Source organism: Bufo bufo, chromosome 5 (genome assembly GCF_905171765.1).
Source record: "Bufo bufo chromosome 5, aBufBuf1.1, whole genome shotgun sequence".
NCBI classification, from domain to species: Eukaryota; Metazoa; Chordata; class Amphibia; order Anura; family Bufonidae; genus Bufo; species Bufo bufo.
In genome coordinates, this window is record NC_053393.1 from 205,343,992 (window position 1) to 205,358,516 (window position 14,525).

At 47.7% G+C, this 14,525-nt stretch overlaps 1 protein-coding gene and 1 non-coding gene across 3 annotated transcripts in view; both read left to right on the forward strand.

The window, feature by feature from the left end:
* The window catches only part of TOPBP1 (DNA topoisomerase II binding protein 1), a 318,299-nt gene that overhangs the window by 83,766 nt on the left and 220,008 nt on the right, over positions 1-14,525 (forward strand). The window lies entirely within an intron of this gene.
* On the forward strand, positions 14,424-14,509 carry LOC121002994. Its single transcript, XR_005779391.1, has one exon. It is a non-coding gene; the product is annotated as a small nucleolar RNA SNORD71 (small nucleolar RNA).

Below are 14,525 nucleotides of genomic sequence, written 5' to 3' on the forward strand. Positions count from 1 at the left end.
TTCTTTTATTTTAATTCATTTCCCTATCCACATTTGTTTGCAGGGGATTTACCTACATTTTGCTGCCTTTAGCAGCCCTCTAGCCCTTTCCTGGGCTATTTTACAGCCTTTATAGTGCCGAAAAGTTCAGGTCCCCATTGACTTCAATGGGGTTCGGGGAAAAGTTCGGGTCGAGTTCGGATTCCGAACATTTGCGGGAAGTTCGGCCGAACTTCTCGAACCCGAACATCCAGGTGTTCGCTCAACTCTAGCCACTATATTTCTGTGATTTTGTTAAACTTAATGTTAGTCTGATTTCCTCTTGTTCGTAACAACTTTGTTATGACCAAGGAGAAATCTAGGAGACGGATAGCTGTCTTTGAAGGGGTATGAGGAGGCCAGTTTTTTTTTTTTTTCAATTGTATTATACACATGTCTATGCTCATATTACTTTTCTGTCTATAAGTAATGTGTAGAATTTGTTGAATGCGCTGCCTTCTGAGTGCAAAGTTCCAATCCCGGACCTTTCTTTCCAATGCTCAGGTTGTTCCACCTTGTAGCCAAACAATCGGTTACCAGAGGCTAGGTGCACTCACGTACACCTGCACCCTAGAGGGAAGTATTAGTACAAATAGTGAAGTTCCACCAGGTAATATCGCAATCAGCAGGTTTTATTCTACTTACAACAGGTCTAAAATTTCAGTCATAAAAACAAGTCTTTTTCATCACAGATCCACCTGACTCGGGTTTCGCCAGTCTAGCTTCGTCAGGGGCGATGATATTCTACGTCACAGGTGCAGTACTTATTGAGCCATAGTCCCCCTGTGAACATCCAAAAGGAGGAAAAATAGGTATATGTATACTAATGGGCGGCCCGTGGGAGGGACTATGGCTCAATAAGTACTGCACCTGTGAGGCAGAATATCATCACCCCTGACGAAGCTAGACTGGCGAAACCCGGGTCGGGTGGATCTGTGATGAAAAATACTTGTTTTTATGACTGAAATTTTAGACCTGTTGTAAGTAGAATAAAACCTGCTGATTGCGATATTACCTGGTGGAATTTCACTATTTGTACTAATACTTCCCTCTAGGGTGCAGGTGTATGTGAGTGGGAGGGAGGGAATTACAACGGAAAGGAAGTTGGAAACTATGGTGGAGGACCACGGGGGAGACAGCAGGGGTATTATCAACATAATGAACAGTGGCAGGAGAGATATCCGCCGAGAGCATATAATAATTACCAAAACTATGGGTATTCAGGGAGACCATATGATAGGAGAGGACCCAACAAGGGTTATAAGAATCAATATGGACAGACTGGTGGAAGTAAGGAGAACTATAGATTAAACAATGTTGGAGAAAAACCGCAGGATGTGAATACAGGGGCGATAAACCAGAACATTTTCCACACCAAGCGATGAAGGGTACAGAGGGGGGGGGGGGGAAGGAGGATCTGGGATTAGACCCACGAATGATAAGAACACCACAAAAAAGAAACTGGCCAGAGGAAAAAGGGGACAAGGAGGAGGATTGCGACCTGCACCCCAAAAAGATCGGGGAGAATTAACTGGAATATACAACTTGAGTACATATCAATTAACAGATGAGGAAAAAAATGTGTTGGGGAAGCGCCTGAAATTTGCGCCTGTGAAAACACTGAATAAGTTCGAAATGTTTCTAGATGTGCATAGATTTATTCGTAAGCTTAATCTGGCGAAATATATGTTGAACAATGCGAATATTGAACATAAACCGGTGGATCAACAAAATGATGTAATGCATACGGGTCTGAGGGCTATGAGCAGATTCCTCCCTGTAAATAAGAAAAATGATTGTGTGGAGGCTTTCATGAGGGGCTTATTAAGAAGTGTGGAGAATATGGATGATAGGATAAGGGGCCATAACCTCACTAGAGAAGAAAAGAATGCACTGAGGAATTTGGAAACCAATAGCCAGATTGTCATCAAATCGGCTGATAAAGGGGGGGGGGGGGTTGTGATACTAGATAGGTCCAAATATGATGAGGAAATGCATCGACTCCTTTCTGATAGGGAAACGTACCAGGTTTTAAAAAAGGATCCCCTTCCTGAATACAAAAAAAGAGGCGGATGTATTGTTGGATAAAGCCTTTGCAGGAGGCATGATGGATAAAAAAGAACTGGGCTTCTTGAAGGTCGGGCATCCAAGGACACCAGTAATATACCACTTGCCAAAGATCCATAAGCGGCTAGTGGACCCCCTGGGAGGCCGTTCGCTTCGGGGCTCCAATCTTTGACAAGTGGTATCACGGAATATGTCGATTACTTCCTGCAGAGATATGTAGGAAGAACAGCTTCCTATCTTAAAGATACGGGCACAGCCCTGAATATTATAAAGGGGATGGGGAGGGGCACACGGATTTGTGGCTAGCGACCGCAGATGTAACCTCTCTCTATACGGTTATCCCTAAAGATCTGGGAATGGAAGCGATCAGGGTCCATTTGGAGGAGGATGAAGATATGTCACCGTTGCAGGGGGAATTCATCTTGAACTGCCTGGATTGTCTCAGTAAGAACTACTTTTGGTTTGATGGCACTTTTTATCTCCAGCTGACCGGAACGGCGATGGGGGCAAAATGCGCCCCACGTTTCGCTAATTTGTACATGGCTGCTGGGAAAAAATAGCAATAGACCCCATCCTAAAAATATCCCAGGAAGGGGGCACGTTGATATTGTGGAAGCACTTTATCGACGACTGCTTGATTATGTGGAAAGGGGAACGTTGCGGTCTAGAGAAATTTCAGAACAGCTTGAATCAAAATATACATAATCTTAGATTTACATGTGAAATCAGCCCTAGCAGCATCAATTTTCTAGATCTTACCATTTTTCTAGAAGAAGCTCGGCTGGAGACAAAGACTTACTTCAAACCAACAGACGTGAACGGGTACATTGATATGCAGAGCTGCCACTATGCCCCTTGGAAACAGAACATTCCCAAGGGACAATTTATACGTGTCCACCGGAATTGCACTAAGATTGAGGACTATAGGGAACAGAGTGGGTTAATTCAGAAAAGGTTTGAGGAGAAGAGATACGACCCCGAGGTGCTAAATAAGATCAGGAAAGAAGTGGAGGAATGGGATGGGGGGACTAAGAACTCTAAAGAAAAAAAGGGAACAGAGAGAGAGAATAAAATGCTGGACTTAAAATTTTCCTTCCTCACCCAATATAACGCACAGGTAGGACCACTGAAGAACTCCTTGCAGAAAAACTGGTTCATCTTAAAAAAATGACCCAGTGTTGGGGCAGTTCATCCCCGAGCGTCCTAAGGTACTGTATAAAAGAGCACCAAACCTGCGAGATACATTGGTTCATAGCTGTATAGTGAAAAGCAATAAACCAAGTAAGGACCAGTTCACATGGTGCGGTTTCTGTAGTGTCTGCAGGAACCGCACCAAGGACGATAAAAAGAAAAGGAACCAGCAGGAAATTCAGTCGAGAGGAGGGCAGACACATCAGATTAAAGGAGAAATGTCATGCGAGACCATGGGGGTTGTCTACATGCTGGAGTGCCCTTGTGGGCTCCAGTATGTGGGAAGAACCCTTTGCAAATTAAAGACCCGACTGCAGGAGCACATAGGAAATATTAGGAAAGGCAAGGAGGACCATAGTGTTCCACTGCACTTCAAGCTTGTGCATGGTAAGAATCCGGCGGGCTTGAGGTTTAGTGGTCTGGAAAAGGTTGAGAGGAATTGGAGGGGAGGGGACCCTGTCGCCAATATCAATCGCAAGGAGGTCGGCTGGATATAAAGACTGGGGACCTTAAAACCAGCAGGGCTCAATGTAGAGTTCGTTTTAAAACCGTGTCTGGTAGAGTGAATAGAAAGCCAGGGGGTGGATCGTTACCGAGGTGGATTCATGTAGGATAGCGGGAGCCGTTCCCCGCAGTGTGATGTCATCAGGTTGTGTATTGCCGCTGTCCTTGGATGCTCAACTATGAATGAAGCTATTGTAGTGGGATGCTATTGGCTCGAGGTGAGTCATGTGATTTGAGTGTTTGCAACCCCTTGTTTTATGAATGAGAAAGGAGGGAGGTTGATTTTTTGTATTGTATGCTTTGTTCATTGATGTTATTTTGTGATTATATACGCGAATATTTTGAGCCTGATTGGGCTTTGAGTTTTCAGTTTTTTATTGTATTATGTGAACATCCAAAAGGAGGAAAAATAGGTATATGTATACTAATGGGCGGCCTGTGGGAGGGACTATGGCTCAATAAGTACTGCACCTGTGAGGCAGAATATCATCGCCCTTGACGAAGCTAGACTGACGAAACCCGGGTCAGGTGGATCTGTGATGAAAAAGATTTGTTTTTATGACAGAAATTTTAGACCTGTTGTAAGTAGAATAAAACATGCTGATTGCAATATTACCTGGTGGAACTTCACTATTTGTACTAATACTTCCCTCTAGGGTGCAGGTGTATGTGAGTGCACCTAGCCTCTGGTAACCAATTGTTTGGCTACAAGGTGGAACAACCTGAGCATAGGAAAGAAAGGTCTGGGTGTCACGGCGGGGAGTGGCGGAAACCCCCCACCGTGCAGTGTCAAAGGGTAAAGGGGATCAGCCTGGCCAACAGGAGTAATAAGGGAGCAGGTCACCTCCTACCGCGTCCCTAATCCTCTCCCTGACTCCTCACTGTATGAGCGGACCCCGATGGTAGGACGACTCATACTCAGGATTCCTAGAAACCCTAAGTCGCCCTGGTAATCCCTCACTTAGGAGCAGGGGAGAGACAACCTGTTCATCCCAGTCATGGAGGAACAGGAGTCTCTATCTGAGGCCAGGCTGCAAGGAGAAGGGAACACATACAGCTATAGAGATGGCAGGTAATCGAGACTAGTAACACACTTACCTGCCACAGACACACTGACTGGAACCCGTGCACAAGTGCTGATGTCCACACCAACATAAAAGGACACAGCACACACCACAAACCACACAGGAACCCAGGACACCATAGCTGCAATAACGTGAGACACCATAAGAACATCTATGACCACAAGGGTGGCCCTCACTGGACAGATGGCATATGAAGACCAGGAGGATAACTCCAGCATACACCATAGCTGGAGTACCCCTCAGCTTCAGGCATCCAGCTGAGGCTAAATAGCCCAAGCAGCCACACCCACACACACACAAACCCAGTGTTAAAACACTAGGGAGTTAACCCTTCCAACACCAGACAAGGGGAGGAAGCCACTTAAAGGGGAAGTGCACACACAAACATAGGAAAGCTACACGTTGCCGCAGGCAACAACATGCGTGGCAACCATGTCACGGCAATCAACCAGAAGGCCGAGACTGCAACCGCATGCACACACAGCAACAGGTTGCCGCGGGCAACAGCAAGTGTAGCAACAGTGTCACAGCGCACACCATAGGCCGTGACACTACCACCCCTCAAAGCCCCCCCACCAAAAAAAAAAAAGGGGAACTAAACAGAACACCCAAAAAAACAACAGGACAGGGGGGGTAGGGGAAAGTAAGAGAATCAGTGTCAGCGCAAGCGAGTCTCCCCAGAACTGCTGCCAGCCCCTGGAGCCACACACAGGAACCAGGGCGCCAGCCACCAAACAGCCAGGAGAGACCGCACTGATCACTGCGTCCACACTCAGACACGGTTCGCACCAAGTTGCTGCCAGCATGCATCCCCAACCAGCATACACCAAAGCCAGTTCAACAAGGAATGCAGCCAGCCACCACAACACAAGCGACAGAACCACTGAGACATGGACGAGGGGAGACCAAACACAAGTGACGGTTCACACCTACTGCAACCTCAGTTACAGAGAACCGCACTGTTAACAGGGTTCCCCTTTCACCCTTCCTCCGGAGGATAAGCATGTACGCCAGAAAAAGGCAGGCGACACATGCTGGGCCCTCTTCCGAAGTCACCAAGCAAGGAGCCGGTGTGGTCATACTGTCACGACGGGGAGTGGGGGAAACCCAGCACCGTGCGGTGTCAAAGGGAAAAAGGGGATCAGCCTGGCCAAAAGGAGTAATAAGGGAGCAGGTCACCTCCTACTGCGTCCCTAATCCTCTCCCTGACTCCTCACTGTATGAGTGGACCCCGATGGTAGGACGACTCATACTCAGGACTCCTAGAAACCCTAAGTCGCCCTGGTAATCCCTCACTTAGGAGCAGGGGAGAGACAACCTGTTCATCCCAGTAATGGAGGAACAGGAGTCTCTATCTGAGGCCAGGCTGCAAGGAGAGGGGAACACATACAGCTATAGAGATGGCAGGTAAGCGAGACCAGTAACACACTTACCTGCCACAGACACACTGGCTGGAAACCGTGCACAAGTGCTGGTGTCCACACAAACATTAAGGACACAGCACACACCACAAACCACACAGGGACCCAGGACACCCATAGCTTAAGACACCATAAAAACATCTATGACCACAAGGGTGGCCCTCAGTGGACAGATGGCATATGAAGACCAGGAGGATAACTCCAGCATACACCATAGCTGGAGTACCCCTCAGCTTCAGGCATCCAGCAGAGGCTAAATAGCCCAAGCAGCCACACCCACATACACACAAACCCAGTGTTAAAACACTAGGAAGGGAGTTAACCCTTCCAACACCAGACAAGGGGAGGAAGCCACTTAAAGGGGAAGTGCACACACAAACATAGGAAAGCTACACGTTGCCGCAGGCAACAACATGCGTGGCAACCATGTCACGGCAATCAACCAGAAGGCCGAGACACTGCCACCGCATGCACACACAGCAACACGTTGCCGCGGGCAACAGCAAGTGTAGCAACAGTGTCACAGCGCACACCATAGGCCGTGACACTGGGATTGGAACTTTGCACTCAGAAGGCAGCGCGATCAACAAATTCTGGACATTTTTACTGTGAAGCGATCTATACTCACGTCGCTTGGTGGATCTGCAGCGCTGATAAGTACACCAAAAATTGGAGACTGTTCTCTTTTTTAATTTAGGGGCCGAACCATCAGTCAGTACGTGGAGGGGTGTGCACATTTACTGTTCCACCATGTTAGTGAAATGTTACCTCCTGCTAACACGTTCCGTATCAGGTGGTGGTGCAGTTAGCTGTGGCGTGTTGATAAAACTTTTCCACATCTCTGCCATGCTAACCCTGCCCTCAGAGGAGCTGGCCGTGACACAGCTGCGTTGGCAACCTCTTGCTCCTCCTCTGCCTTGGGCTTCCACTTGTTCCCCTGTGACATTTGGGAATGCTCTCAGTAGCGCGTCTACCAATGTGCGCTTGTACTCGCGCATCTTCCTATCACGCTCCAGTGTAGGAAGTAAGGTGGGCACATTGTCTTTGTACCGGGGATCCAGCAGGGTGGCAACCCAGTAGTCTGCACACGTTAAAATGTGGGCAACTCTGCTGTCGTTGCGCAGGCACTGCAGCATGTAGTCGCTCATGTGTGCCAGGCTGCCCAGAGGTAAGGACAAGCTGTCCTCTGTGGGAGGCGTATCGTCATCGTCCTGCGTTTCCCCCCAGCCACGCACCAGTGATGGGCCCGAGCTGCGTTGGGTGCCACCCCGCTGTGAACATGCTTCATCCTCATCCTCCTCCACCTCATCCTCGTCCTCCAGTAGTGGGCCCTGTCTGGCCACATTTGTACCTGGCCTCTGCTGTTGCAAAAAACCTCCATCTGAGTCACTTCTAAGAGACTGGCCTGAAAGTGCTAAAAATGACCCCTCTTCCTCCTCCTCCTCCTCCTGGGCCACCTCCTCTTCCATCATCGCCCTAAGTGTTTTCTCAAGGAGACATAGAAGTGGTATTGTAACGCTGATAACGGCGTCATCGCCACTGGCCATGGTGGTGGAGTACTCGAAACAGCGCAACAGGGCACACAGGTCTCGCATGGAGGCCCAGTCATTGGTGGTGAAGTGGTGCTGTTCCGCAGTGCGACTGACCCGTGCGTGCTGCAGCTGAAACTCCACTATGGCCTGCTGCTGCTCGCACAGTCTGTCCAGCATATGCAAGGTGGAGTTCCACCCTGGTGGGCACGTCGCATATGAGGCGGTGAGCGGCAAGGCCGAAGTTACGCTGTAGCGCAGACAGGCGAGCAGCGGCAGGATGTGAACGCCGGAAGCGCGCACAGATGGCCCGCACTTTATGCAGCAGCTCTGACATGTCGGGGTAGTTGTGAATAAACTTCTGCACCACCAAATTCAGCACATGCGCCAGGCAAGGGATGTGCATCAAACCGGCTAGTCCCAGAGCTGCAACGAGATTTCGCCCATTATCGCACACCACCAGGCCAGGCTTGAGGCTCACCGGCAGCAACCACTTATCGGTCTGTTGTTCTATACCCCACCACAACTCCTGAGCGGTGTGGGGCCTGTCCCCCAAACATATGAGTTTCAGAATGGCCTGCTGACGTTTACCCCGGGCTGTGCTGAAGTTGGTGGTGAAGGTGTGTGGCTGACTGGATGAGCAGGTGGAAGAAGAGGAGGAGGAAGCCGAGTAGGAGGAGGAGGCAACAGGAGGCAAAGAATGTTGCCCTGCGATCCTTGGCGGCGGAAGGATGTGCGCCAAACAGCTCTTCGCCTGGGGCCCAGCCACCACTACATTTACCCAATGTGCAGTTAGGGAGATATAGCGTCCCTGGCCGTGCTTACTGGTCCACGTATCTATGGTTAGGTGGACCTTGCCACAGATGGCGTTGCGCAGTGCACACTTGATTTTATCGGATACTTGGTTGTGCAGGGAAGGCACGGCTCTCTTGGAGAAGTAGTGGCGGATGGGAACAACATACTGTGGGACAGCAAGCGACATGAGCTGTTTGAAGCTGTCTGTGTCCACCAGCCTGAATGACAGCATTTCATAGGCCAGTAGTTTAGAAATGCTGGCATTCAGGGCCAGGGATCGAGGGTGGCTAGGTGGGAATTTATGCTTTCTCTCAAATGTTTGTGAGATGGAGAGCTGAACGCTGCTGTGTGACATGGTTGAGATGCTTGGTGACGGAGGTGGTGGTGGTGTTGGTGGTACATCCTCTGTTTGCTGGGCGGCAGGTGCCAACATTCCTCCAGAGGCGGAGGAAGAGGCCGAGGCGGCAGCAGCAGAAGAGGTAGCAGGGGGAGCCTGAGTGAGTTCCTTGTTTTTAAGGTGTTTACTCCACTGCAGTTCATGCTTTGCATGCAGGTGCCTGGTCATGCAGGTTGTGCTAAGGTTCAGAACGTTAATGCCTCGCTTCAGGCTCTGATGGCACAGCGTGCAAACCACTCAGGTCTTGTCGTCAGCACATTGTTTGAAGAAGTGCCATGCCAGGGAACTCCTTGAAGCTGCCTTTGAGGTGCTCGGTCCCAGATGGCGGCGGTCAGTTACAGGCGGAGTCTCTTGGTGGCGGGTGTTCTGCTTTTGCCCACTGCTCCCTCTTTTGCTACGCTGTTGGCTCGGTCTCACCACTGCCTCTTCCTCCGAACTGTGAAAGTCAGTGGCATGACCTTCATTCCATGTGGGATCTAGGACCTCATCGTCCCCTGCATCGTCTTCATCCCTGACCTCCTGTTCAGTCTGCACACTGCAGAAGGACACAGCAGTTGGCACCTGTGTTTCGTCATTATCAGAGACGTGCTGAGGTGGTATTCCCATGTCCTCATCATCAGGAAACATAAGTGGTTGTGCGTCAGTGCATTCTATGTCTTCCACCGCTGGGGAAGGGCTAGGTGGATGCCCTTGGGAAACCCTGCCAGCAGAGTCTTCAAACAGCATAAGAGACTGCTGCATAACTTGAGGCTCAGACAGTTTCCCTGATATGCATGGGGGTGATGTGACAGACTGATGGGCTTGGTTTTCAGGCGCTTTCTGCAGAAGACTGGGTGGAAGATAATGTGAACGTGCTGGATCCACTGTCGGCCACCCAATTGACTAATGGCCATACCTGCTCAGGCCTTACCATCCTTAGAACGGCATTGGGCCCCACCAAATATCGCTGTAAATTCTGCTGGCTACTGGGACCTGAGGTAGTTGGTTCACTAGGACGTGTGGCTGTGGCAGAACGGCCACGTCCTCTCCCATCACCAGAGGGTCCACTAACACCACCACGACCATTTCTGCGTCCGCGTCCCTTACTAGATGTTTTCCTCATTGTTACCGTTCACCACAATAAGAAAAAAATTATTTGGCCCAATGTATTGAATTCAAATTCAGGCCTTTTTTTACAGGCACCTAACACTATCTGGCTATCTTTTTAGGCACCGTATTACACTAATACAGGCACGTGTGTGTGAAGTAATTGAGAATGACCCTATCCGCACCTTCAATCTAATATACCCTTTTATGGATAGATTTAAAGTAGGCCTGATACAGCAGAAACCACTGATTTAGGGAATTGCTAAGTTGGGAATTGTATTCAACCCAGAACAAAAACTGTGCTTTGGCGGACACTAAATAAATTGACCAGCCTCAGCAATAAACATAGATTTAGCTGAATATAAATTTGAGGCCTATTATTTAGGCGCTGGGTGACAGGTATACGTTTACGGACAGAATTATTTAAACTTGGAAATGCACGGTAGCATGTGAAGTTATTGAGGATGACACTATCCGCACCTTCAATCTAATATACCCTTTTATGGATCGATTTAAACTTGGCCTGATAGTAATTCCCTAAATTTGTGGTTTCTGCTCTAAGTTGGGAATTGTATTTCAACCCAGAACAAAAACTGTGCTTTGGCAGACACTAAATAGATTGACCAGCCACAGCAGTATCAACAGATTTAGCTGAAAATAAATTTGAGGCCTATTATTTAGGCGCTGGGTGACAGGTATACGTTTACGGACAGAATTAGACTTGGAAATGCACGGTAGCGTGTGTGTGAAGTTATTGAGAATGACCCTATCTGCACCTTCAATCTAATATACCCTTTTATGGATAGATTTAAAGTAGGCCTGATACAGCAGAAACCACTGATTTAGGGAATTGCTAAGTTGGGAATTGTATTCAACCCAGAAAAAAAACTGTGCTTTGTCGGACACTAAATAAATTGACCAGCCTCAGCAATAAACATAGATTTAGCTGAATATAAATTTTAGGCCAATTATTTAGGCGCTGGGTGACAGGTATACGTTTACGGACAGAATTATTTAAACTTGGAAATGCACGGTAGCGTGTGAAGTTATTGAGGATGACACTATCCGCACCTTCAATCTAATATACCCTTTTATGGATCAATTTAAACTTGGCCTGATACAGCAGAAAAAATATATTTAGGGGATTGCTAAGTTGGGAATTGTATTCAACCCAGAACAAAAACTGTGCTTCGGCAGACAGCAGACAGTATTACAATTGGCTAGCCACAGCTGAAACACCAGATTTAGGGTACTGCTATTTTGGCCAATTGTATTTTACCCCTCAATAAAATAGCAAGCACAGCCAAGCCCCTGATGTAGGATATAGCAAAAAAATAACCACACTATTGATGGTTAAATGGACTTGGTGGCAGCTTGTGCTGGCGCACCAGAAGACACAAAATGGCCGCCGATCACCCAAGAAAAAAGTGACATAAAAACGCTCTGGGCAGCCTAAAAACAGTGAGCAATTAAATAGCAGCAGTTCAATGATCCACAGCTGTAGATCGATCACTGAATTAAGTGTTTTTGCTGAGTAAATCCCTGCCTAATCTCTCCCTAACAGCAGCAGCATCCTCTCCCTAAACTGATCATAGCAGAGTGACGTGCGGCACTACGTGACTCCAGCTTAAATAGAGGCTGGGTCACATGCTGCACTGGCCAATCACAGCCATGCCAATAGTATGCATGGCTGTGATGGCCTCTTGGGGCAAGTAGTATGACGCTTGTTGATTGGCTGCTTTGCAGCCTTTCAAAAAGCGCCAAGAAAGCGCCGAACACCGAACCCGAACCCGGACTTTTACGAAAATGTTCGGGTCCGTGTCACGGACACCCCAAAATTCGGTACGAACCCGAACTATACAGTTCGGGTTCGCTCATCCCTATTTATAAGTAATGTGTGTCACTATCAGTTATGGTGTATTTCTGTTATATTTAAGGATTTAGATATAAGGTGTGAGAAGTAAGAGAATAAGCTAGGAGAGGAGTGTGAGTCAATTAAGAGAGACGTATGTGGAGGGTGAGAAGGTGGTGAATTAAAGAGGTTAGAGGATAATGAGGAGATCGAATAGGGCAATGAGAGGATATGAAGGTAGTGAAGGCGGAACATAAAAGCGGAGGACATTAGGGTTGAGGATGAGAGAGTGTTATGTATATGCTGTTAGAGGGGATCAGGAAGTCTGTGGATGAAAGAGGAGGAAATGAAGGATGAGAGAGGAGGAGAGTATTGTTAAGTAACTTTTGTTAATCATCGGTTACATATATCAAAAATTGTATATCCATATGCCAGTCTTGATCTCTCTGCACTGGTGTGAGATATTCCTAATTTATTAAGAAGCAGATGACTCTTAATAAATTAGGTGCATCTCCATCCAACCATGTGTCACAACATGAAGTCTGCGTTAGCCAGGGACTAATGCAACTTTAGCTATAACTTCTGCCATTTTTTGGCAAAATTTATGGAAAATCTTTCAGGCGGCGCAAAGCTATGCCCCTCTTGCTAAGCCATGTCCACTCTTTCTTGGCACTTCAGAGAAATGCCAGGAAACTTACACTGTTGCAAATTATTGTGCACATATGGGATGCCCCATACTTTGTGACTTATTTACACAATGACATAGTACATAAGTAAATAAGACCGAAAAAAGACATTTGTCCATCCAGTTCGGCCTGTTATCCTGCAAGTCGATCCGGAGGAAGCAAAAAAAAAAACTGAAGTAGAAGCCAATTTTCCCCATAACAATGGTGTAATTAGCTTAATAATTATCCTCCAATAACTTTTCAGTTTTAATATAGATACTAAGAAGTAAGTATGCAATACAAGGTCATTTACTATTAGAAATTGTTTAAAATTTGTTATGTTGTCAATATAGGCATGTGTATAAAATGATTAGAAAATTTAAAAAATACATTTCACTTATTAGTAATAGATTTTCTTAGTCCCTTGATAGCAGCATATGGTGTAGTCATGGGTCTAAACAATATGTTAGTGCAGAAGAGCTGGTAATTCATCAGCAAAGAAGTACGAATTTGTGATTTTAATTAATAAATTGAGGATGACTATGTTAAGTTTTACACTTAATGTTAGTCTGATTTCCTCTTCATCGTAACAACTTTGTTATGACCCAGGGGAAATCTAGGAGAGGGATGACTGGCTATGAAGGGGTATGAGGAGGCCAGTTTTTTATTTATTTTTTCATTTGTATTATACACATGTCTATGATCATATTACTTTTCTGTCTATAAGTAATGTGTGCCACTATCAGTTATTGTGTATTTCTGTTTTATTTAACCCCTTCACGACCGCAATCTGTATATATACGTGATAGCTGCACATACCCCAGTTTCAGGCTCTGATCTGTGCTCTGCAGATCAGAGCCTGAAATCAGGTAATGTGTCCTCGCCCACCCCGATCTGTGCCCCCCATCTGTGCCCCTCCAAGCCCCCCCTTGTGTCCGCCTGCCGCTGAAGCGCTTATCTCCTGCCTCCTGCCCTGATGCGGTCCGCCCCCTCCCCACCCCATACATTCCTCCTGCCCCCTCAATGCTGGCCGTGACACCCCCTCCTCTTTCCAGCGCTGCCCCCATGCCGTGCGGTCCCCCTGCTATGTGTGATGGCGGCGGCTCCATTCCTGAGCCGCCGCCATCAGCAGCGAGGGGAAATCTAGGAGAGGGATGACTGGCTATGAAGATGTATGAGGAGGCCAGTTTTTATTTATTTTTTCAATTGTATTATACACATGTCTATGATCATATTACTTTTCTGTCTATAAGTAATGTATGCCACTATCAGTTATTGTGTATTTCTGTTATATTTAACCCCTTCACGACGGCAATCTGTATATATAAGTGATAGCTGCACATACCCCGTGCAGCTACCACGTGTATAGACGTCATGGCAGTTCTTTAATCCAAGCAATGCAAAGTGCTTGGATTAAAGCTTCTGCCCCTGCCCTGCTGCTGTCACGGACAGCATACAGTTCAGTAATGCCGGCAAGTGACCAATCAGAGTGGCCTCTTGCCGACAATCGATCCGATTGGTTAGTTTGTGCAGACTAACCAATCGGATCGCGGCAGTGAAAAAATGCCGGTTTCAGGCTCTGATCTGCGCTCTGCAGATCAGAGCCTGAAATCAGGTAATGTGTCCTCCCCCCCCCCCGATCTGTGCCCCTCCAAGCCCCTCCTTGTGTCCGCCTGCCGCTGAAGCGCTTATCTCCTGCCTCCTGCGGTCCACCTCCTCCCCGCCCCATACATTCCTCCTGCCCCCTAAATGCTGGCCGTGACATCCCCCCCTCTTTCCAGCGCTGCCCCCATGCCGTGCGGTCCCCCTGCTGTGTGTGATGGCGGCGGCTCCATTCCTGAGCCGCCGCCATCAGCAGAGAGTGTCAGCTCTATGCTGACACTCTGCTGTAACCCCATAGATGCCGCGGCAGCGG